The sequence below is a fragment of the Rhyacophila brunnea genome, unplaced genomic scaffold (assembly GCF_057557595.1).
Source record: "Rhyacophila brunnea isolate RB1 unplaced genomic scaffold, BYU_Rbru_1.0 scaffold_1, whole genome shotgun sequence".
In the NCBI taxonomy this organism is placed as follows: domain Eukaryota; kingdom Metazoa; phylum Arthropoda; class Insecta; order Trichoptera; family Rhyacophilidae; genus Rhyacophila; species Rhyacophila brunnea.
This window is the reverse complement of record NW_028232751.1, coordinates 42,683,496-42,710,313: the sequence shown is the minus strand read 5'-3', so window position 1 is coordinate 42,710,313 and position 26,818 is coordinate 42,683,496. Positions and strand designations below refer to the sequence as shown.

Below are 26,818 nucleotides of genomic sequence, written 5' to 3'. Positions count from 1 at the left end.
CGACGATATTGAATAAAATCAATTACCACTACCACTACTATGACATTACTATACAATAGTTGTGCATTTACTACATGTCCATTTTGTATTGCAACTTTTAAAATTTTTACTACTTTACCGATTGCAAAATTAGGTAGATAAGGTATACCAGTCGAGTTTTTAAAAGACATTTATGAATAATGAAGCAATCATAAAGTGACCAAAGCTAGTAATAAACCTTGAATTAAAACAAAACGAAATGAACATGGCTATTCGTGTACTTCTCCGACTTAAATTTAAAAAATGATAAGGTTTAAGTAATATTATGTACTTAAGTATAGAAACTTAGTTGTATAAAATCAAAAGTATAGATTTAGTCATTTATTATTTTTACGATTTACTTACATTTTACGCTTTACGGGTTAGTTTATACATTTTTATAATCATCATCAACCTGAATCTGTCTACTGCTGGATGAAGGCGTCTCCAAGCCGAATCCCACTTCTTTCGGTCTTGTGCGTTGCGTTGCCACGTACTTCTGCATAACTTAACCATTTCATCGATCCAGCGGCCTCTAGGTCTATCTTGCGGACGTTTTGTACCTCTTGGGTACCACTGAATAACTAGATTTGTCTCTTTTTCAAGCTATGTGCCCAGCCCAATAAAACATCGTAATAATAGAAAATTGATTACTTTTAGCATACTATTTAAAATGCACAAGGTTTTTTTTCGTTGAAAGCTCAAAATAATATTGGATCATTTTATAGTTATTTAAAAAAAATCTGTATGACTGTATTGCGTAGGTAGATTATACATGAAAAGGATTTTTAATGACAGCTGGTATGTATGTAGATCTCGAATGCCGAAGCGATGCCTATTAGTGGTGCCTAAATAATGTAGAAAACTTTTGTCTCGCCAGCGTGCACTTAAAAATTAAAAGGAAGTGGAAAATTTCGCTTTGCATAAAAGTGCTGTGCTGTGGAAAACCACAATACGCGCCATAGCTTCGTTGCTGCCTCAGGCGGTTTTATTATTCCGTTCATACAGTTACACAGTCAATAAAAATTTAAGAGTGCTAACGATACAGTGTTGTATTTATCTATAATACCTACAGGTATCACATTAAATTAATTGGTATTACATGTTAACATCATCTATTCATAATACACACTAAGAACATATTATTATTGTGTTCCAATTCTAATTGATTTTAGTTTTATATTATTCTAAATAAGATTCTAAGTTATGAATGATGAAATTTTAATGCGCTTGCTAAATGTATTGATATTAAGTGTCTAACATCTACTACGGTATTTCCAACACTAGTTTTTATATTTGCTTCTTTATTTAGTAATAATGTTTTCACGTTATTTTATTGCATTAATTTGTTACTTATATAAACGAGAATTATCTGTGTTCTGTGTCAGTGTTCAAAAGGCGAAACACGAGTTTCGGGGGATGAAATTAAATAGTATTAGTACCACCGTATGTAGTATTATTATTTTTTCGTTCAGTATTTTGGAAATCTATACGAAACGTACACATTGAATGCCAGAATATTTCGAAATATATAAGGAAGTGTTAGGTTTCCAGATTAACATACTTTGCCATCTTCAGTATACTATGTACATATTATTTCTTTATGACTTAGTAGTAGTAGGTAGTTATTTACTTTATTTGAAAAAATAATTCAATGAAAGTGTAGGTACTAATTATTAACGTATTGTAGATACTTGTAACATTAATTATTTTCAAGTTTTCCCCCCAATAAATAGTATATAAGTACAGTCTTGCATTAGAAAGGCTAATAGATACATCAGAAATATGATTATTTATTAAAATAAAATATTTGCACACAATGAGACTTAAACTCAGTCATAGGTTTATAGATCAAAATAGCTGTTAACATAAACAGCTGAAGCATCATCGACATGATGAAATAATTTAAAGTAAGTTGCGTGAAAAATATGTTTTTTAAATGTTTACGACACCTAAAAATAGCCAGACTTCATAGTGGTGCAAATTGAATTGTAGTTTTATGAATTCAGTGCAAATAAAATTGCCGATATATAATTTACCAAAAACAAAAACGAAAAAAAAGCATACTCGAAATCAAAATGGATGCTTAATTATTTACGAAGTTGATACATGGAGAATCACGGCGTGATTTTAAATCTCGCTTCACTGAATATTTAATAACTTATCAATCGATAAAACACCGACACTAACTTCCTAGCATTGTATGGAGGAATGTCTAAGTTACCTGTCTATAAGTATATATTAGGTTTCTAGAGATTCTTATTGAGTTAATTGTCTTCTTATGAATAATTGACTAATAATTTTTAGTTATTTAATAATTTAATTATTAAATAACTTTAAACATAAATAAACAGAAAACTATATCAATTTTCAAGCTTCAAATTCTATCTGTTGTAGCATTACACCTATTTAACATAATAAAATTATTGTACCAATTTTAATAATGTTGATTAGGTATTTCAGTTACAACTATGACGATACTTTGTTCGCCATTGATCTCTTTTTCAAAATAAGTACCTAGATAATAATAATATGTCATTACTATTTTTTTCGAGATGGCTGATTACTGTTGCTTATAAATGTGTACACAGAATAATTATCAAGAATTTTAAAATTCAATCATCAACACTCATCTTTATTTTTGAAATATTCTAGAAAGTAAATGGTACGTATGCGTTCGTACTTCCTATAGTAGTGAAAACTACCACATCTTTACCCTTTACTCGTCACTTACTCACAACCCCTATCGTGCATATGCCGTGATGTAATAAAGGTGAGAAACTCTTCAAAGCTATGTTGAGAGTATCCTAGGTGAAGCCTCCCATAAAACCATGGTTGCCGCTCAATAGATTATGCGTGAAACCTATTAATAAAGTATGGCCAAGTGTTAATCAAAAAAAATCGCGAACACAATACAACATTTTACTTAAGTGTTAAATGAAAATTAAGAACCAAAGTAAATTAAGCGTAAAAAGTATGTACCATGTTTTTGTATACGTCATTAATTTTATTTTTTTCTTACTGATGCTACAACCCTCTGCACAGTTTTGATGTTTTCAGTATCTGAGGTTGACTAAACGTTTATCTGCCTTCTGGTCTCCTGAATGACAGTTTTTTTTTACATTATTCAGGAATGGCTAAAAAGTAAAATCCATCATATAAGTCATAGTGTAATAAAAGGATTGTGAATCTGTTCATACTTGCAATTATCTCTTCAGTGTGCATACAAAAATAAGAACTTTCAGATAGGTATCTAAATTAAATACACACACATTGTTACATCTATAAATAAATACACACTCGAGTAAACAAAGCCTTAACGAGGCCTCCGTTTATTATGGAGGCGTCTAGTGTCGCTCGCGAGTCATTATGCCGAAAAAAGCATCTTAAAGCCCTAAAGTGTATTTTTTTACCTCATTGTTTTTTCAAATGCTATGAAATTGGGCCGCTAAAGCACAGAGCCGCGGACTACAATTGCAGTAAAATCTATTGCTTCTTTAAATAAAACCTTGCTTTTATCCTACCGCAATACAATTGAATCGCGCTAGTACGTTGCATTTATTACTGCAATTTTTATATAATTCATACATCATTAATCAAATTAAAATTTATTTATCATTGAATACTGACAACTGGATACCGTTTTAACTCTGACGGGTTCCACTTCATGAGTGGTAATATAATTAATATTAAGGTAAATTCGTCTCCGAAAATGTATATCCATGTAGTTAGCTGTATCACAAATCATCGTAAGCTATTGTATTGTAATCAGATTCATGTCAAAACAAAAAACTTAAATTACTTGATAAAGACCACCGGAATATAAGGGAAAAACAGAGAAAAATAATATGGTAAGTAAGTAAATTTGAAACACGTTCATGTGACGGGTGCTTGAAAATATAAAATTAATGTTGTCGTTGTATCAAATAAAATTGGTATTTTCTGCAATGCATTTTGATCTCAATGGTATGTGGCCATCTCTTTCCGGTAAGACGGATAAATGGCGAAATGAAACATACAATTTATTTATGTAATCAGTAGAAGTTTCTGAGTAGCAACCTCAAATCAACCACAGCTTGCGGTCCGAGCATTGCGCCGTTTCTCGTTGTACACCTCTGGCGTAAGGGCTGTGCGCCGAGCGTTATACGAGGTGACATAAACGAGTCGTTGTTCGTTGAATCGTTAAAAAAGGGGGGACAAAGATGGCGTCGATATATAGCAGTGAGCAGTGACAACGGCGGCACAATCGTTGCGCCCGTGACAAGGATGATCGCTATACGGCTTGACATCGCTACACGCCCTTTTCGTTGAAACGCCGCGGTTGCTCTCTCTTCGTTGCCATTAGCATATTATATGCCAGTTCGACTTTTGTACAGGGTGCTTAGGGGTTTGTCAATAATCGTCTCCATTTGAGGTTCTTCGAACTAACCTTATATTAACTTCTCCACCACTCGGCCAGATGCAGAGATTGTATTTGGTTTTCTGGCTATCGCTATATTTTTCTTTTTTATTTCATCAAATTTTCGGTCCTTCAGATTTATGATTCTCAATAGATAACTCAATACATACTGTTAGGTGTATGAATGTGAACTTAACAAGATTTATCTGACGAGGTACGTTTCTTACACTAAAAAGGGGGTGATAGGGTGATAGAGGGTGATAGATGGTGATAGATAACCAGATACAATTTTCCGAAGAGCCGGAAACAATGAAGTTTTACTCTGTGTATAATTCATATTCTAATTACAGTTATTCTACGATTTTCAAGGAACCCTAGAAAAAACGATAAATTCGGGATATACCTATATACATTTTTTTTTTAAAACTCATTTTTCTCGACGCCTTAAATTATTTTCAGTTTCTCAGCTAGAGTTCTAGTTTTCTTCATGGGGGGCAATTTATTCGCGAGTTATAAAAAATCATGATACGAGGTGCGAGGGAAGCCTGAGCGTCGACCGACCTGTGCAAACAAAGCGACGCGACTGAAAGGTCTGTAATTGTATGTGTCATAAATAATTCTACGAAAGCGAAATGAAAAATATTCAACAAAAATGGTCAATCGGGATAATATTTGTGACAGGACCATAATATTTAGAGTTTAGACGATAGATCGAGGAAAACGATAAATCGAGGAACGGTTAATGCGGGATTATTTAACATTGTTCTTATGGGTGTTTGGCGGGACTTTCAAAAATTAATGATCCGTGCGGGAAAACGATTTATGCGAGAACGGTAGATCGGGGTTCCACTGTATTCCACTTTACTATATCAGAGGTCAACCACAATCATGGCGATCTTTGTTTTCTTCTATGTTACTGATGACAGTTTTTTTAGAGGATGACGATAGTAGGTACTTATCAACCTCTTAAGCTACAAAATGCACCGTTGATGTTTGCTTCGGCCATAATATGACCAAGGAACTGTAGTTGTCTGGTTTTGATACAATTCAGATCTTCACTGTCAGCTTAATAGATTTTTGGCTAAGCAGTGCTTAATAGACTTGTAGTTGTATAGTTACGATATACTCCATCTGCATTTTTTGTATCAAACATCACATCCGGAATCTGACTTAAGGACTGATTTCACGATTTTTGAAGAAGATTAGGCAGCATCAAGTATGAAAATATAAAAAAAGATCTGTATTGATAACAATCTGAATGTAAAAATAATAAACTAAATCACAAAGTGTAAAAAACTAATGTATTTGTAATACTCAATGGTGGCTATATAAATATTGGATAAGTAAAAAGACAGCCTGTGCTATCGTTCGCTTTTGTGTCCCAACATTTCGAGCAGTCGCATCGCCGAGAATGAAGCGATTTGCAAAGGTGGGTTGGGTTGATAGGGAGCCAAAATAGACGAAGGGGCCCAGATCTCTTTCGGCTTGTTTAATTGGAAAATTTTAAATCCCATCAGCATCAATAATAATATCGACGAATGATCCTTTTGTTTTAACAGATTTTTTCGAGCGAGAGGGAGGACCTCAAAAAGGTTTTATTGGACCCGATAATTGAATATGGTATCCATAGATATTATTACATGACGTAATGTACAATTTAATTTTGCGTAACACACAGAAAAAAAACTTTACACAATTAATTAATTACATATTAAAACTACATATACCTATAGTAGGTACATAATATATCGACCGTGGCGATTTTATTTGCGTCAAAGAAAATATATTAAATGGGACCTCTAAATAATTCAAACCGTTTATAAATTTATTAAATTGGCATTTCTCAAGAATTAATGAATTATTTTTATTAATAATATCGATTTAGATTTCATAGAATAAATAGACGAGACAGCAAATTAAGGCAGAAGTTACAAAAAATAATGGTAGTACCTACCTACCTACTTTCATACTCGTTTATATACATCCAGATATTGAGAGGAGAATATTCAGATACACTATTATCCCACAATTCACACTAATTTTGCACCTCTCAAATAAATTTCTTATCGTCAAAAATGGCAGACATAATAAAATAAATACCGTTTCATAAAAGAATATTTTTAGTGTGAACAACGCTATTTGCTTGCGGATACCAGATAGATAAGTACATACCGTGGGGCGGTTGGGGTTCGCGACTCAATTTTTTTATGACGACGCTTTATCATTAGAGTATCGCTCGAGTATCTTCGTGTGAAAGGTTCGATTTGTGTAAACTTCATCATACTTGATATTAATCGTAATCAATCCAACGAAATTTTGAATTATGAGAAGTGGCCATATTAACTTCAAAATATTAGTGTTGTAGTACCTATATAAAACATATTATTTGCTCCCTTATACATAGTTTTTATTTTGAACCCAACATATTATATTCAATATGCATATCGATACCATAGTTCAATAGGGGAACAACTCAAAATTTAAAGGTTTTGAGTTAAGAATGTCATTTGATGTAGAAAGGTCTTCTCTTTATAATTCAGCAAAAAAATAGTCAAAAATTTCTTCAATGTGTCATAAAATCGAATAACCTTTCTGAGATTAATCAGTAATTCTGTTATATAATCAAATTTATTGGTTAATTCCTTATTAAACTGCACAATCTCATTGTGCATTGATGAATTCCACTAAATTAAATATAAAAAAATCATACACTTTCATCAAAATCAAGGGTTTAAAATTAAAATAAGAATTTCTGCAATAAATGCAAACGCCATTATCTTAGAACAAGGTTTTTTGAGTTGTTCCTCTATTGAACTATGGTATCGATATGTCCATACTTCATTGCGTTACCCGGTGTAACCAAAAAAAAAGACTTTTTTATATTGCGTATTTGCCAGAAAAAACTGAATTATTATTATTCAAGTAGGTGTGTGGATCAAAAATGTCAAACAAAAACATTCTTGTTATAGACATTATAGATTATACTGAAGGAGCTTTTATATTATATAATGGTGAAGCTGAAAATCGTTAGGTACCTATTTTGAATAATGATTGAATTATCTCTAAATAATTTCGTATTCCAGAGTTATATGTATCAAAATTCACACTAAGATGTACTCAAATAAATACTTTTTATATTAAACTAGAATTTTGATGAACAATCACGTAACGTGTCAAATGACAAATATGTGGACATAGTATCCTTGAAGTTTTAGATAATGGATGAAATTATAAATTAATATTAATTTTAAAAATATATAAATTATAATTATACTTGTTTCATTTGATATTAAATAAGTATTTTTTCGTGGTTGCATATTAATAAAATATAAATCTTTAACTTATATTTTTTTCGTATTTTTCAGAGTTCGCAATAAGACATCATGTACCAACGTAATAGCTACATGATAATATGTTATACAACTTTAACTTAACCAGATAAAAATTTGAACAAAAAAAAACAAAACAAAATAAAAAGGAAAACAAATGAAAGAAAGAAAATCCATCTTTGTTTCTTGAAATGTTGTCACAATGAAACATTAGTAAGCAACTGAAATTGTCTATTTCAGCGTTAGCCAAACTGTTTTCTCACAACAATCGTAATTGATAAAATTTCTTACACCCTTTTCATAATCATCATGAATTGAAAGAAACGATAAAATACTAGTAACATTTGCCAAATTACTTCACCCTATCACGCTCCAAACATGGATCATAAAGATAACATATGGTACAGCATCGAGCTCCGCGGGTCTTCCTGAGTGATGCTTCCAATATGTAGATCGCTCTTGTAGCATCATTGCATGGTGAGAGGGGGGCGCAATCTCACAACATTATTCGGATTATGTCCCAGCCTGGTCCCAGCAGTGTCTGTTGATACGTATTATTACTATGGTCAAATATATTTATTAAATTTTTTGACATTAAGTCATTAATTAAATTAATGGATTGAAATTCAAATTCCATCAAGTACCCTCAGTCGATAGTATCAATATTTCTCTTATTGTGCTATTTCCTAGCGGAGGTCAGCCACCATCAAGGCGATCTTAGATAGTATCAATATAATAAGAAATTGATTGAAAATTGAGAAAAGACACAAAAGGTGAAAGATAAGTAACATATATAATATAAAAGTAATTGTTTCACAAAGGTCACGCAGCCCATAATATTGGACCGCATCCAAAGTATTGAGTTGTATGTAATTTACCTCTAACGTAAAGTAGTATCTATTGCGTTTAATGTCATAAAAAACTACTGGGCCACTTCGCAAAATATTTTGTATGCGCTTAGGATGGAAACACTAAAGGTACCTACAATAGATAAATATAAAAAAATAGGACATTTATTTACAAAGTAGGTATATAATTCATTGTGGTATTATGTAATTCATGTTATTATAGCGTAGAATAAATCGAGTGCTTAAAGTCAGACAACGTTATCTACAAAAAAGTGTTTTTTTTTTTTTTGAGATAGCGTTATTTTACATTTACGGCTACATGATAGTCAAACAACGTTATGTCAATCTTTTCTAATTTCTTATTAAATCGTCAGTAAAGTTTAACGCTAACTACATAAGTTACTCTTGTTTTCATATTTTTTTAAAACTATCCCTATAAATTTTAACATCATCATAAGCAAGATAAATGTACAATACACAATAAATTATAAAATATTAACATTAGGTTTTAAATAAACATTTCCCTTGTTGAGTTACAAGAATCTAAAATAATGATTTTTGGCTCTCCTGTAAACTTGCACTTTTGTAGATAGTGTTGTTTGACACTAAGCCCTCGAAATATTGTTGCATAACATGTTATTACAATTAAATTTTAAGTAAAATCTTACAAAATGAAATGATTATTGTGAGTTAGGTATTTTGCTGCAATAGCTAATACAGTAATGTGGGCACCTTTTTATTGAAATGGTTATGGATCTATTTCGCATATTAATTCTTCCGGGAATATTATTTTCTTTCTATTTTAACATATTATGTTGATAGCGGTTCTAAACAGAGCGTTGGAGCGGACCCTTTTTTGAGTTGCTCCGCTCCAACTCCGCTCCGGGACCTAATACTTGCTTCGACGCCGCTCCGGGTAAAATTTTTTATTAGTATTATGTTATGTAAGTATACAAATGTTAAAAAATAAGTAGTTTTAAAATAATGCCCATTTTCATTATTAATTCTATTAAACAAAACGACAGCAAATCGTCTCTCAATATTTTCATTTTCTGTCAAAAAAGTGAGATTATTTATCACTCGGCAGTGTTGCCATATTTCAAATAATTCCAGTGTTGCAAAGTGTCAAAATATACTATTTTCATTCAATTTTAGAACGAAAATTTAATAATAAAAAAAACATCTGGAGCAGTGGAGCACTATACATTTTCGGTAAGTACTCCGGCTTCGTTCTTGTTCCGGGTAAAATCCCATTGCTCCAGTGCTCCGTGCACCTGCTCCGAGCTCCGCTCCAACGCTCTGGTTCTAAAGTAGGTATATTGTTGGAGTAGACAGTTTGATAAGCGCTGGTCTATTTGCTAGTAAGTATAGCCTAGGTAGACGTAATTTAAAAAAATGTCGTAACCTGTCGACAATGTTAACAGATAATGTTGATATCGTATTTCAAAAATACATGCTTGACAAAATGTCGGCAGTGTTATTTTTTTTCATGTCGCTTGCTTCTTTGGTGGGTATTTTATTTCATGTCGCCAAGAATAATACGAGAAGTTTCTCAGGTGAAACAGGAGAAAGGTCGTAGGGTTTTTATTGGTGACACTTTTTAAAGTTTGTCATCGAAGAAAATTCTGTTTTTTACAGCGCCCATCCCACGTCATTTCACACAAAGGAGAGAAGTCTTTTTACGGCGCAGGTGGACCGGATTGAAATAGAACACTTGCTTAGTTTACTTCAAAAGATCAATAGTTCAAATTGTTTCACAAACATGTTAATGATTATTTTATCCGTCTGTATGTATACATAATATTTACATAAAATAAATTAATACTAATATAAACGCGTTATGTTGGCGCGCGCTCCGATTAGCAGATCAAATCGCATACCGATCAGGCAATAAAAAAGATTTAAACTAACTGTTACATATATCATGGCTGCGGACATTTTACAGATCTACAGATTTCTTCGCACTTTTGGATATCTATAACCATGGCCCCCACATACTGAAGCGGGCCCTCAGGCTAGGTTCTTTAGCCCCCCTACCTATCGCTATGGTTAAAGGCAGTGTGACGCTCTACATTAGTGTTTTCTAAATGGTGTTTAAGCTTAAATTAAGGGTATTTAGTGTATTATTAGCGGTTTTTTGTATTTTTAATGCATTCTCTTGAATTGTGGAGTTGTCGACTATTGACACAAAATAATCAAAAATTATATCGCACTGTCAAGTAATTATTTTATAAAATTTCGACATAATTCTCGACATCTAATATTCGACATAAATAGTGCACACTAAACTTTGTCAGTTATACGTACCTATTTGTTTTCATTGGACTAAGAATACAAATATTATTTGCAGATGGCGCTGGTTAGTTGTAAAAATTCAATTAAACCCTCCCTAAACCAAACCATAATAGTTTGGATTTGCTATGAGCGATCCTACAAAAATAGTGTAGACTTTTCCAGTCATACTTATTTGTTTTCGTTGAATTAAAAATACATATTGCAGATGGTGTTAGTTTTTTAAATCCATTAAACACTGCCTATACCTAAGTATAATCGATAAAAAATATTCTTCTATCTATAAAACATCTAAAATTGTGTATATGTCATTTAGTGCTAACACCGCGACTGGCGCGTTTGGAGTTGGCCATTGGATATAATTAACGTGTTATTTAAATGTGGTAATTTAAAGATAATTAAAAGGTTAGCAGTGATTGTGTTATGGCATAATTTTAGATATTTTAGAGATTAACGAATATTTTTTGACTATTAGGTATCTGATATGGCTTGGATTAGGTAGAGTTTAATTGAATTTTAAAAACTAATAAATACCATCTACTATTACATACTGTAGTATTAGTTCAGTGAAATCAAATACATTTGACGGACAAAGTTTAGTGTGCACTTTTTAATATATACCTTATTTTATACTATATTTTTAATATAACTTAAGATATTTTATAGATATACGAATATTTTTTACTATTATCAACAATGGCTTGGATTAAGCACGGTTTAATTGAATTTTAAATACTAACAAACACTAACTACACGTTATAGTTTTAGTTCAATGAAAACAAATACGTTTGACTGATAAAATTTAGTGTGCACTATTTATGTCAGATTTTAATAGCCAGCTCCCACCCATTGTCACTGCTGTCATGCAACATATATTTGAACGTCAAAATTTGCCACGTGAGAACGCGGCATAATCGAAGTTGTGCAAAAAAATGTGAAAACATAACAGAGCGGCGGTTTTCCAATGGGCGTCGGCAGGCGGGGAGAGGTGGGTAAACGAGACCACTTGAAAACAATATGCGGTACCGTCGACAGTGTTAGCGGCCGTTATCGAAGCACCATACCACGTTATTGTCGCATTGTACTATGAAAACCATCACCCAACAAGGCTTTGTTACTTGAACACACTCGATGCATCCGTATTCTATTGTATCACGTTATTATCGAATCTGCCCTGGCTTTGATTAGTTACATGTACATGTACATATTATAATTACATTAATAATTATATATAACACACTAATGCTTATTTTAATGCACATATCTAGAAAACGTGAATGCACGTTGACATAGACACAACACAATATTATGTTGACGTTCTCAAACAAAACGGAAAGTAGGTGGGATGGGACAACTGGACGTCAGGGCAATTGGACGCCGCACTGTCGTAGACACGTAAACAGAACGTAGACGAGGAATTTTAATCAGTTTCTATCTACTAATTAGTAGCTTTAATTCATTTTACTCTTAACATAATGTTTTTTTTATTGCGGATTGAGAATTAACATGCCTAAGGCTATATATAAAATAAAAAACTCTTTTTTCGTTGCGACTTAAATATATGCATGATTAAATCATTATTTACGTGTGCATATTTAAATTCTCACCAACTTTTAAATCATAATATAATAATTTAAATATAAATAATAATATTAAATATTTTTTTTTAAAGTACCTATAAGTACCTAACGTCTATTTAATTTCGAATTGCGTGGCGTCCAGTTGTCCCGGCGCCAAATCGTCCTAGACCCATAAGTGGGTATCGAGAATTTTTATTATAATATCAGCAAAACTAAAAAAAAATAATACCAGTGTTCACATTAAAATAGTAAAAGAGGACATGATTCCTAAATATTTTTTATATCTCACATTTATTTTGAAATATCGGTTTTTAAAGTTTCCTCAATTTCTGGATTATGGCATTTTAGTTTATTGGAGATGTTTGGATATTAGCCAATAATTAATTGCCTAATTAAAGAAATTGAACTGATTGTTTTAAATAAATGTTATAAATATGGGTGCGTACCATTCTTGACTGGTGAGGGAGAGAGATCCTTTCGTCTCATTCTTCCAGTTTTATAAATGGGCGGAGACTTGACGTTTTTTTGTCATCTTAATGGTGGTGTTTTAGCCGAAATAGCTATCGACTTAACATCCGTAGAATTTAATATTATGTCAAATAGAATTCTACCAAGTAATGTGGAGCTAATTTTTTACGTCAACTATTTATATACCAAAATCGTCGTATGATTTATAACCAAATGCATGACTCAATCCAAACATAATAATTAAAATTTTCTTTATTATAAACAGCACAATATAATAAAATAATACAGTCGATAAAGTGAAAAAAATATATTTTTAAATTGTTGACAGAGCTTTATCGACTAGTAACAATCTTTCGGCAAGTCCTTTGTCCGGTTAGATTCAAATTAAAGTCTTACGATTTATGGAATATAAAAGCTTAGCAAAAGCATTTTTACTATTAGAGCTTGCGCCCACTACAACGTGCAGCCGTTGTACGACAACGCAATACGTCGTGGACAAGCTAACAACCAGACGTTTCCATCGCACCATTACACACCCCGCTTCGTTTTACAATTATTTTCATTTAAGTAATATTTTAATGCATATTAACTACATACGTACCTACGTAATTTAATTAATAAAAATACGTCAGTTTTATTCGCGTCACGATGATAGAAGTAAATAGGCACTGAAAATAATAGATACTTAAGTATATTATTGTGATTTCCTTTAAACTTTTTCGATTATGTAATGTGACTTTTAATTTTCAGCAACTTATATTTTAGAATATATTATTGTACCTATGTGTTATACAATATGATAATAATATATTCCTGATAATTTCATGCAAATGTGGTAGCAAAATTGATTGATTCACTGTGTACTCAGTAGGTACTCAAAAGTGATTGATTCTCTTTGCTTTAGTTGGAAATATGTAGATAATGTTTAATCCCTGTGTCGGAATATATTCGTTCACCTAATGATATTATTTCGTGTCAATAAAAGTGTCATATTATGATTTTCACATCGTTTGAATTGGATGAAAAAAACAAAAAAATCTTTTCTTAGTAAAGTAATTACTTACTGTGACTATCATCATGATAGTATCATGCACCCACGTCAATGTTGTTTTCGTGTTTGTAAGTCACAACAATCTAGAAACAACCATTTTGGCGGTTGGTTATCCATGAAGCGCATTGGGCTGACGCTTTGATAGGAAACTTTTCGCAAGGGGGCCTCCAAACCTGTCAGATTCTCGATGCTTGTTACGGCAAAGAACCAAATAGATGCTATAGCTCTATCATTGTACGGACGTGAGTCTGCAATAATATTATTGTTGCAACGAGCCTGTGTTTGGTGCGCTAGATATAGTTATACCCATAAAAATAAAATAATGAACTATATATAATTAAAATATCACTTGTTTTCGCCTTCAAACAATAAAAGTCCAGTGATTATTATTTATCTATTTTAATTAAATTTTAATTGATTTTAATTTTATACCATTCCATTTAAGTAGTTTTTTGTGATTCCGGTTTCGCTTTTTGGCATCTTCAGGCACCAATGGTAGATACACACTGATAACACACACGGTTAATTCTCACTTATATAATTGATATATAAACCTTATTTCACACGAAGTAAAGGATTAAATATAAAAACAAATTTTGAATATTTGAAATATTTGTAAAAACTCGTAGTATATAGGTACAATAGATAGTCAATATTGATATATTCAGTAAGCGCATTAAAATGTCATTACTCGTAAACAATGGAACTAGATAAAGTGTTCGGAATTATAATTCAAATTCCATTACGCACCCTCGGTCGATAATAGATGTTAATTAAATTTGTGTACCTATTAATAATATAAATCAATAAAAAAACTAAGTAGGTATATTACCATGCTCGATTCTAAGCGGATTGAATTCGAAGAATATTTTGTTAACCATTCACATAATCCATTAAGTGACTAGGCCAACGTAGGTGGTATGTATTGTACCTAAATATTCTAAATTATTTAATAAATATCATATATAACAGGTTTTTTCAACTCCAATTGGACATTGTAGACCGGTTGAATAAGGCACGAGAAGAAAGGGGATGATTCAAATCAAGTCCGCTGAATTGGTCAATTTAAGTAGTTTATACTAAACGGGACTTAGGTATATCGCAGTAACAAGTTTTTATGTTACCAAAAAAAAAACAATTGTTCATTGAATTGATAGGTAAAATAAATCAAATTGATTCATATTAAGATGTATTTCAAATATTAATCAATAATAAATACATCCTAAGTAACAAAAATGAAAGAGTTTTATTTTATTATTGAAACAGTGTCAAAACTAAATATGATTGAAATTTGCGAGATTTACGATAAATTTAGAATTAATAATAATAATTAATATTATTTTAATTCTAATGAAAGGTAATGATTTTTGACTTAACTACATTTATATTTCGTTGATAGTATTAATATATAAGTATATTTGATTGTACTTAATGATTACACCTATCCATAAAAATAGGCTCGAATAAAACCCTCATCTCGTCGAAAATAAAGTGTTCTCTCGCTGATGATGATAGCTAAATCAATTATTCAATGTCTTTTTGACTGGTACGGCGTAACCATTACGAGTTGGCGCAGATGTAGACATCTGCTAAGCAGAGATATATACTAGCTACGCTGCTCGATTACCGGTTCCCATGGCAACGGCGTAGCACCTACCAACTTATCCACTGGGGCTACGATCTCCCGTAGCACCGCTATGTAGCAGTTCTCATTTATGTATAGCTGCATCTAGGCCTTTCATTGGTAGACAAATAAACATGGAACACGGCTATTTTATGTAATATACCTTATATCCGAGACAATATTACATTATTGTAATACGTACATCTCTAGTTATTCCTACTTCATCTTGCAGTTTTTTTAAAATAAATTATTATGTAGTTAACAATTATTAGAGATCGAAAATAAAAATAATAATAAGCATTCATTTATAAACCAAGTAACGATTTTACAAAACAAGTACTTCTATATTATATAATAATATGTATGTATGTATTTAATCGGCGTAAATGCATGCCATTTAAAACTATACTCAAATGATCATGTATAATATGTAATGCCTCATTGAGAAACAATTAGTAGAGAACCAATATCTGTAGCCGTGTGTGTGTATTCATCTAGTACTTTGTACAAAAATTACCCTTTGTTTAATGCGTTTTATCCAAATCAAGACTTTAATGGGTTAAGTGTCATTAAAAATTCACCGTAAAAAAGCGTGTTGATATAAACTTCTCACTGTTACCAAAACAAAGAAGTTTAAAGATATTATATCTGTACTACCACATCTTGGATGCCTCGTATCTCCGTTACGTATTCTTGGTGTCCAAACATCCATGCCATAGAAAATTATTCAGTAGCTAGTCAGGTCTAGGATGAGGTCTCTATTGCTAAGGTTCCACCACAATTTCAGAAAGGTTAATACCTCTTATAATGTATAATCTCGGTAATATATTATGTACCCATGAAATACTCACTGCATATGAGTATTTAGTAGGTATGTATATTTCTAAATTAATAGCCGAATTACCAAAATTGAAAATTGTATAATACTTTACAAAAAGTCTTTAATCTTGTGTATCCACGTCATAAATAAATTTGTATAATCTGACGCTATCTATAAACATGTTGGTACTATTATTATGTGTATTTAATTACAAAACTCGTTGAATTTCTTTGGTGGAATTTGAAATTAATTCACACAATTCACAGATGGATTAGTAGCTTTTAAAATCGATTTTTTCCAAATAAATAATATATTTATAAGGTGTTTCAAAAAATAATTACTTAAATTCATTTGTAACAATAAAATGTACTGTGGGTATAGGATGCCAAGATGATTTTGTATCCGAATCAAAATGTTCCAACCCACAGTCATACAGTCACTGTAGCACAAAGGAGTCACAACAGTGGAAATTGTATCCAGTCAGCGTTGCGGGTTAATCCCATCCTAGGTATCTCTGTCTCTGTTTCTTCCCCTTAATACGTTAGGTGGAGATTGTGGCTCGGATTTGACTTATGATAAGTGCAGTTTACGGCAGTGATTTGTATCGCACGATACCTTTTCGCTTTTACGAATCGTCTCTTTTGTGTAGCACGAATTGGATGGGAAATTCGACTCAATTTATATTTATTTGGCAACAATACTGATAGCTATCCAATAAAAAAAGAATAATCATCCCCAAGTCAGTTACCATTTACTTTGTAGAATTCGATTTTGTATCAGTGAAGTAAGTAGGTACGCGCTGTAAATTCGACTGCTGTATGTATATACAGCACAAACGGCACTTCGACGAACTAAAATAATTATGCCCACAATGGCTGAGCGGTAACATGTCGGCTTATAATTTCGTAGGTCCGGTTCTAGAAAATTGACATGTTGTTTTTTCAATGCGTGTTTGTACCCATATTATGGACCTAATAGGTTGAGCAAGTGGCTAACATACACTTCACGAAAACAATTTTTTTTATATAACCTATTATATAATCCTCTTCTGATCGATCATGGTGATGTAATGTAAATAATGAAAAACCAATATAAATATTTTTTATTTTATTCATGACACAAGATTTAAAAAATACAACATTGAATCTCAAAACATACATAACAAATATTAGGAAAAACTAGGCGAAGGCTTACAAATCAAGATCCTGATATTATAAGTTCTGTTAATAATGTCAACATTTTAAAATAATGTAAATAATAAGTATGTATAAACTTTGATTCATAGATTAAAAATTAAAAGCTCTTCATAAACTTCATAAAATTTTATTACACTGTATTGTTATGAAAATGAGTAAACTCGTTTAATTGGTTAAAATATACATACTTTATATTCTAAATGAGACGCACCAATTCAAATAATAGTCACACTATGTTATTTGCAATAATAAAAATCAACACACAATTTATTAATGTTGCAATGTCATTGTGCAATATCACAGAAAATCTAAAATAGTTTTTTTGTTTGTGAATCTGTACAATAAGGGTTAATTTTTCCAGCACTAAGGATCAATCCTAAATGGAGAAAGTATAATTTATCGACTAATAATTACCTAAATAAGTAAAATGTAGCAAAACGTGTCAAAAAATCTTTTACTTTTTTAAACCAAATATTTAAAAGCTTGACTAATTTTTGAACAATCTTACATATTATTATTATTGTTTCCATGGGTTCGTAAGTAGGTATTATGTAGATAATTATACAAAAATGTTTTTAGGGATAGTTTTACCTGCTGGTTAATTTAAGTTGTCACGTTTTAATCCACACTTCGTCAGTAGGGATGCACTCAGCTGATATAACTCTTAACGTGTCTATTTTATATCCAATAACATCAATAGGTGCGTATTTATACATATATATATACACCTATCTAATTTAATCCGTGTAGCGAAGTCTAACGGATGTCACCAGAACTCACAGGGTGTCATATCTCATCCACACCCGTTCATGATGCCCCAATCCCCTAAATCTAAAATCCCTCGATTGACACCAAGGTTGCTCTGCCACGCATGGATGGATGATTTCGGATGCCCACCGAGCTTAGAGACTTTACGCCTAGTGTCTAATAACAGCGTATACATACTACAAATTTTACTGTGTAATTTTTTAGTCAAATTATGGTATTTTTCTTTTTTTTAGAATTTTGCAATAGTTATATATTAATTACAGTTATTACACGACACAGAAAGTAGTAGAAAATGAACAAACACAGATATTTCTTACATCAAAATATGTATTCAGCTTACCTGCTTTTTAAATTATTACATTATAATGTAACAGAAAGATACAAATATAAATTAAATAACAATAAGTAGAAATAATGTCCTTTTTTGTATTAGACATATAATTTATGAAAATTATTAGTAGAGATATCTAAATCATAGTAACATTTTTTAGAAAGCTTTATTATTAGACATATTAATGCCATTTTAAATGAGTTGGGATGAGGTAGGTATGAATTACTACACATGCCCTTTACGTGGTTTTACATACAAAAAATATTTTTTATTACTATGAACGTCATCCTTTCTCTCTCCGTAATAGTAGATACTTAAAAAAATCGCGGCTTTTAGCATTGATCGTTCTTGTAGCAGCGCTGCACTATCATGAGTGAACACATTTGTCACCTATGATTGAAACGTTTATACACTAACGTCGAGACATCGATTCTCAAAATTCAAAAGTCGAGTACATTGAACGTCGTCAAATTAATGTTTAGTCTCACTAATTTATTTTACCACTGATTTGTGTTTTTTTGTTTTAAAAAGAAAACGAGTTCTTTTAAAGTTTTTTCGGATATTATGTAATATTTCGTTTGAACTTGAGGTGCAGTATAGAGTATAGGTTTATTTTGAAGAGAAATTAATCATAATATTTGGTAATCTCCGATTTATCAAACATATCCCAAAATCTTCCTTCTATTTCTCATATCAAAGATGATGAATCCATGATAAAGCGTTTCGTTTACTTTTATATAACAAATGGATAAAATTAGAAGTTTAAAATATATGAATGTTGGGTGGTTTTTAAATTAAATATGAACTCACAAAATCTGGACAACACTCCTTAGTTTTATTGTTGTCTAAACAAATAACGCAACAATTTGAACAGCATTTTAATTAATATACATACTTAGCAATATCTTCGTGAATAAAAAATACTATTATAAGGGAATGTAGGTTACTACTTAGTAGGTAAATGAATGGAACTCATTACCTGTTATTATATTCAATTCAAAGAAAAAATAGCAACCGCTAATTTGACAATCTTTGGATGAGTATAAATAATATGATCGCGAACGACTATTTTTGTCGATGAATAATATAATATCAGTAGTAAGACACCGCCTTGGTATTAATTTGATTGAATAATTATATTATATGTTATTAAAAGTATCAGGAAATAAATAAATTGATAAACATATTATAAACAAATATCTTACTAAATTGAAATTGAAGGGAAATCCAAAAACTATGAGTGACGTTGTATAGAAAAAAGGTTAGGCAACAACGAGAATACCACAAAATAGATAAGAGGGCAGATATTACGCGATATGATAGAGGTCGCCAAGCTATTGGAAGAGAAATGCACACATGGACATCCGATGGACAAAATATACACTGAACAACTATAAGTACATCGTGCATCCCAAAACCCGTTGGATCTAAGAACTAGTCAGATAAAACTAGGGATCGATAAGAATAGAATAAACTAAGATCCAGCAGGTATCCAGCAGTATATCTATTGATGCTGGCCGATGGTGATTTTATATAAGTTTGCGTAAACCTCTTTAATTATTTATTTTCTACTGCAATTTTCTTTTTAAATATCGTTGCAAATAATTCTCCATATATATTATATAAAAGGTTAGTCCTCCCTAGTCATATAGTCTAGTTATATATTATGTTGTGTATTTTGAGGATGAGCGATGCAGACACCCTCCGTTCGGCAGGCAGGCTGTCCATCTCCCGCGACTGAACGCTACAGTGCCCATGACACAAGCCCAATACTCCATGAGCGCAGTCAGCTATCTCCAATTATTATAACAGAAAAGGCTACGTTCTGATTTTTTAATACCGATGAAAATGCGAGCAAGTATTATGAAAATAATGCCTTGTTTTAGGTATAACAGCTGCCTTCTAGTTACCAACAATTATATTGTTTATCTAAGTACCCTAGTAGGTATACAAATTTGAAAATGTATCGGTATGAAACACTAATACTATAAACTTACTAGAAACTAATAATATAAGACATTTTTTTACGATTATTTAAACTTTTCCTGTGATTCATTGTTTATTTATAAAATGCAAGTAATTATGGCATGTATCAAAACTCATATTTGATAAAGCTCACCGTGTGAGCAAAACATGTGGCATAAAATATATGTTTTCAATATGGTGATTACATCGTAAATAAACCGTTTTATAAATCTATAGATTATTTAAACGTCTATATTATTATATAAATAACTGTTAACGATGTCATTATAAGCGAACAAAATCAGAGTGAGTAGGTAACTACTAAATATTAATATTGATAATATAACATTAATCACATAGTATTGTTTACTTTTATTCCTGAGTATCCTAAAATGTGTACGGAATGGGAAGAGAGTGCTCCAGTCGGTCTAACCAGCTATTGGGCCCACCTGACTGCCCGAACTGGTCGCCACAAAGGGCAATTTTGTTGCATTTAGAATTTAATGAATATTCGGCAGTTTTGTGTTAGCTTTTGTTACTTACTACAATTTTTAATATTGCCTCTACGTGCTCATCTCTCCATTCAATAAAGTAAATTCTGTCAAAGGACATTTGAGTGCATGGTGACCCAGTCTTGGGTAACTGCTCCTGAGACATTCCCAGTCAAAAAAAAATGATTCTTTACATCCAAACGTAGGGGTCCGTGATACGCCCGATAAAGACCGGGTGTGGTTTGGTGGGGCCATTAACAGACATATTAGCATTTGTTATATATACATAATGATTGGAAAACTATAATTTTATTATAATAATGTAATTAAATTGATACCAGTTTATCTCCTCATCTTTTCTTTTCTTCTTTTGACCATGTCCGATATTAATTAGGTTTGTAATAACAGATTTTTGTGTTTACGAGAAATGGATGTTCGCCACTTTCCCAACATATTATGTCATTATGACTCAAAACACAAATTGAAAAATAATAGTTTGTATTTGCCAGACCCAGGATTCGAACGTGGGACACAAGACATTATAATTATTTCATTAATTTGAACAGGGAAATGATAATTATGATGTATGTATGTTTCTTGTTTTTGACAGCCCTCTAACGACACTTTTTATTTTATTTTGACACAAAGATAATATCATTATATTTTTATAATAAATTCGACAAGTATAATTTTTGAATAAAATCTAATCAAGGGAATATTTTATCAAACGGCAACATAATATATTCTCATCATAAAAAAATATCTGTACGTGCCCCGTTGTAACTGGTGACATGGTTCGAATAATATTTATTCAGGACAGTTTTCTGAGCACAAAAGACGCGAAGCAACGTCAGTGTTGTTATTTAATCAATCAGGTGCCAAGTTTTTTTCTCTTTCGAGCCGCGCTTATATTCCAGCAGCCCTCTGTTCCACCCCCGAAGCGAATGTTCCACCCCCAAAGCGAAAATAAGTGACAGTTTTATTAATTTCCCCCGCGGCGCTTACAGCAGTCACGTGTGACGATTTGACTGAAGGCATTGCTGCATCATATTTTTTAAACGTTAAGGCTCCAGCGAAAAAAAACAGAGCGCGCTGGAAATATGTTTTATTATAATATGAGGATATCGGATTTTTTTGCAGTAGATACCTAGATTTCAAAATATCGGATTACTATCGCATAAAAAATATAATTTTCGAATCATGGGGCTAAGTGACATGGGCTGGTTTCATTTTCACATTTTTTCCACTATTTAAATAATATCATTCACTTCAATTAAATCATCAATCATTATCATCAATCAATTATTATCAATCAACATCAATTATTATTATCATCAATCACTATCAATTAAATAGTTCACATTCAAAACAATTTTTTTGTGAGTGAATAATATGTTAAAAATACAAAGAAAACATGTAACGTTATTAAAATGAGATAATATATCTTGTATTCTCATCCTCGTCGGCACCGTCATAACAGAAGATCCTGATAATTCTAGAATAAATACTTATTACAATGTCTGGATCAAATTTTTCAATACAAAGACATTTATGTGAAGTTTGTATAGAGATGTGAAGTGAAGACAGAAAATTGTTTACAGACTACTAATTTTCATAAAAAAACTTTTAATATATATTATAGAAATCATTTCGTCACCTGAACACTACAACTAGATAACTCTGATTTGGTCGTTGTTGGGAAAATGAAATTTACACTTTACTTGATTAACTTATATCTAGGCTAATAATATTATTATTTTTTTTTTGTAAAATTGTGCTCGTCTAATTGGGAACAGTTAAATAATGTTCATCAAAAAATATTGTAGATATAATATTTTATTTATTTAATGCATTTATAGAGTTTTTTTAAAATCTAATAATGTTCAAACACAAAATAATACAGTTCCCATAAACTTCTGACTTACCTAGTTTTATCATATTGTAGAGAAGGAAATGTAGATATTCAATAGCTAACTCAATAACAGTGAAAAATAAGTTATCTAGGTGACGATTTATATTTTTTGACAAACAGAAAATTGCACTTATGTCAAACTGAAATTGATATCAGTTATTTTTATAGGAAAATAACAAAAAGAATAAATTATTTGAGAGAAGATTCAACATCTTTCAAATGACACCATTATATTAAACAAAACTCACGATAAACTGCTTTACTTAATCAAAAGCAATTGTAATCAATTACACTCAAATCTAGCGAGTCAACAACTACATATATCTTGGACAATAACCTGATTTGTTTTTGGATTTATATACCTACCGTTAATCGTTAATAGTTATTTAAGTCATTTCACCGTTTTCCAGATTATTTACTGTTATAGATTAAATTGACACTTTTGACAGTGTTTTTATTTTACTAGTTTCACGGTAAACTAAAATAGAGCACTTTCCAATAAAGCAAACGTTCAGACGAGTTCACGGTCACTAAAAAGAAGTCAGTCTCTTAATAATATACGACGATATCTTCCCGCGACGCTTATAAAAGAGAGCTTAATCGTACGCATTTGGGCTTAAAGCTCCATAAAGAGTTCCACCCTAGTAGTGGGTGGGTAGGCAGTATGCGGCAGGCTGTAGGCAGTAGTCAGGACAGTGATAATGTCATCTCGTGACGACAGATGTCCTGCGCCGGTTACAAAGTTAAGGAATCAATTTTATCTCGTTTTCCATTCACTTCCTCCCTTGCGCTTTTCTCTCTTTTTTTCATTCCACCCTTGTATTAACCAGGGGTGACTAACTCACATTACCGGGCTGTTAACTTTTGATACACCAAAACAATGAGCTTTATAGAATAAACATAATAATATGTGCATATTTGCTGTTACTTGATATTATTTTCGATACATGATAATATTATTTTCATATTAGTCCTGTGTGTTGTGTTTCAATGTACCCAGCGGTCTCTTGTTCCTACTTTTTGTTCATTTACGAAAATTCAGACTAGTTTCGATAATTAACTACACATAAATCTATATTAAGTATTATTGAAAAGTATTATGAAACTGTACAATTATTAAATAGTTATGTCTCTAAATAATGAGTTAGCATATTAAATTAATATTTTTTTCAACTACTAATTCATAAGATTTGTAACATTTTTTCATATTGTACATACATACTTTGAAAACACCTACGACTTAATAGAAAAAATAGTTAAAACAACTAGTTAAATTAGTCGTAATTATTTAGATAGGATGCCCGTGGCTTGATCGCTAAAGCATATTTGCACAAATCCATTGGATACCGGTCCAAGTCCCGTCGGACGTTTTTTCTAGTAGATACCTACCTATGTATCCGAGGTGTTTTCTAATGATGTATGTTACTTTCTTAAGCTGGCAATATATACTATTTAGTTCCACGACCGACTGCACAACCGTCCTTCGGGAATCTCTTTCCCGAGCTCTGTCTCTCTCTCTAGTTAGTCACACTCTGTCTCTCTTCGTCCCTCTGTTAAGTTATCAACTGGTCTCCTCCGGGGTCGATCCAGGGAACGGATACCTACAGGGGTTGTGACTTCGCTCGTAGAATCTTCTTTCAATAACATTATAAGACTGTTTTTCGATTGTTTATCCAACATTTTTGATGTAGACAAACAGCAGTGTTATTTGTATCTGTTTTGTATTTCAAATACTTGTAAAATGTACCTGGAAATAGCTATATACACTTATCCTTTTAACTACTACACATCTCAGTAGATAGGTATTGAATACAGTCCATTATTAGAATATGAACAAACGCAGTACCTATTGAAAAACCAGTAGAATAACATTTGTCTTATGTATCTACTACTAAATTATTACAAACATTCAATTACGCTCTTTAAGAAAGCATATTATAAGTATCTAAAGTGAATGTTATATTTTTTATGGAGGAAAATACCTCAAGTACCATTATTATACAATATGTTACTTTGTATGCAAAGAGTTATCAATAAATAAATGTCCATACTAATTTATAATGTAAATTTTTTAAAGAGGTTTAGTCGAAAGAATCATTAGTTGTAATCTACATAATATTATTAATCTAACTATACTTATCACAATATTAGTTATACTTCAGATTCGACTAAATTTACTGAACATAACACGTGTTAAAGAAGGTACTTACTATATTTCCTTCGGACTACATACATTACTTTGGTTCTAAGAGTTTTCTTTATAATAAACCTTGTCAATAATAATGTAGAGTCCGGTAGCATAAGTCAAATCTCTTTCAAACACGCTTAGGGACAGATGCCGCGGCGATGCTTAAAAAGGTGGATCGGACACGGGAAAATTATGACCTCTTTAAAAAAAGGGTCCTCCATAAGCTGTAGATAAAATCTAAGTGCCCATCCTATAGTAATGAGAGCCCCAGGAGTTGTGGACCGTGTAGGTGTGCCGGTCCTTCGATCGGAAATTGCCTCACGATAAAAAAGAACATAGAGAAAAATATACCCCCTTTCGTTGCTGCTTCCCTAATACATTCACGAATAAAATAAGATATTTTTCTTTGGTTTTTTTATGGTTCGAACCAGATAACGTTGATGGCATTAGGATGTGTTTTATTAGGAAAATAATTGCTGTTTTATACGCTGATAAGCTTGTGCATTAATTTTATTATACATTTTTATTGAAACTTGCTACAACCGTAAAATCGATAGTATAAATAAATTAAACCTACCTTCACATATGGAAGAGTAGACCTAACGACTTGAATTAATTATTGTATTTATTACTGTGAGTTGAGAACACGTAGGAATAATAAGATCTCTCAACAAACAAAAGCCAATATGTAGGTAATTAGTTAATATTAATTATATTATATTCAACAAATTTTATTTTAAGTCACTAGTTATTTCAGTTATATTAATACTACTATCAAAAATATAGGACAATAAACAGTCTTTACTTAAAGTTATAATAAAAAGAGGTGAAATGTTCCTTGTCATCTCATCTCTTTATTTGAGTAACAATATAAATATATATTTTTCTTAGTCAATTTTAGGTAGTTCAAATTTAAATAAGGACTACGTTTCATCATTTTATGTTCTACTAACTACGTGGAAGGATAGAGTTCAAGGGACAAAAGCATTTACCCGGACAGTGAAAAGATCTACGCTTTGATTTCCACAATTTTTTCTAATAGATATATTTTCTCATGTATTTTAGTTATATCTTACACAAAAAGAAGCCTACAGCCTCATTAGTTGGCCTTATTATCCAATATACTGCCAGGACTGAGTCAATTTCGCAAAAACTAACTTAGTCATATACAATATTATGTATGCAGTCTTTGGAAGCATGTAATGGAAGATTATTTGAGTGTGTTAGATGAAGATTCGATAGACGTGGATATTGTGTATCTATGTTTGGGTGAAGACTAAATTTATTACTCCTGCAAATGGCTTGGTTGGTATTGAAATGTCTTTAGGTTATTCAAATCTATTTTTATTAAGAAGGGAAGTTTTGAATAATCAACTAGTACCTATAGTATGGAATCCTCACATTGATATTAATATGTATGTACTATTATTAACAAATACATAATATAAATTTAACTATAACAAATAGTATTGAAAACATGTAATGTTTATATCTATTTATTTACTTGAGCTTAAAATATGTTATTAAAATATTTGATC

General features: G+C 31.5%; 1 protein-coding gene across 1 annotated transcript in view; it reads left to right on the top strand.

Moving 5' to 3' along the window:
• mirr (iroquois-class homeodomain protein mirror) overlaps window positions 1-26,818 on the top strand; it is a 148,407-nt gene that overhangs the window by 117,674 nt on the left and 3,915 nt on the right. The window lies entirely within an intron of this gene.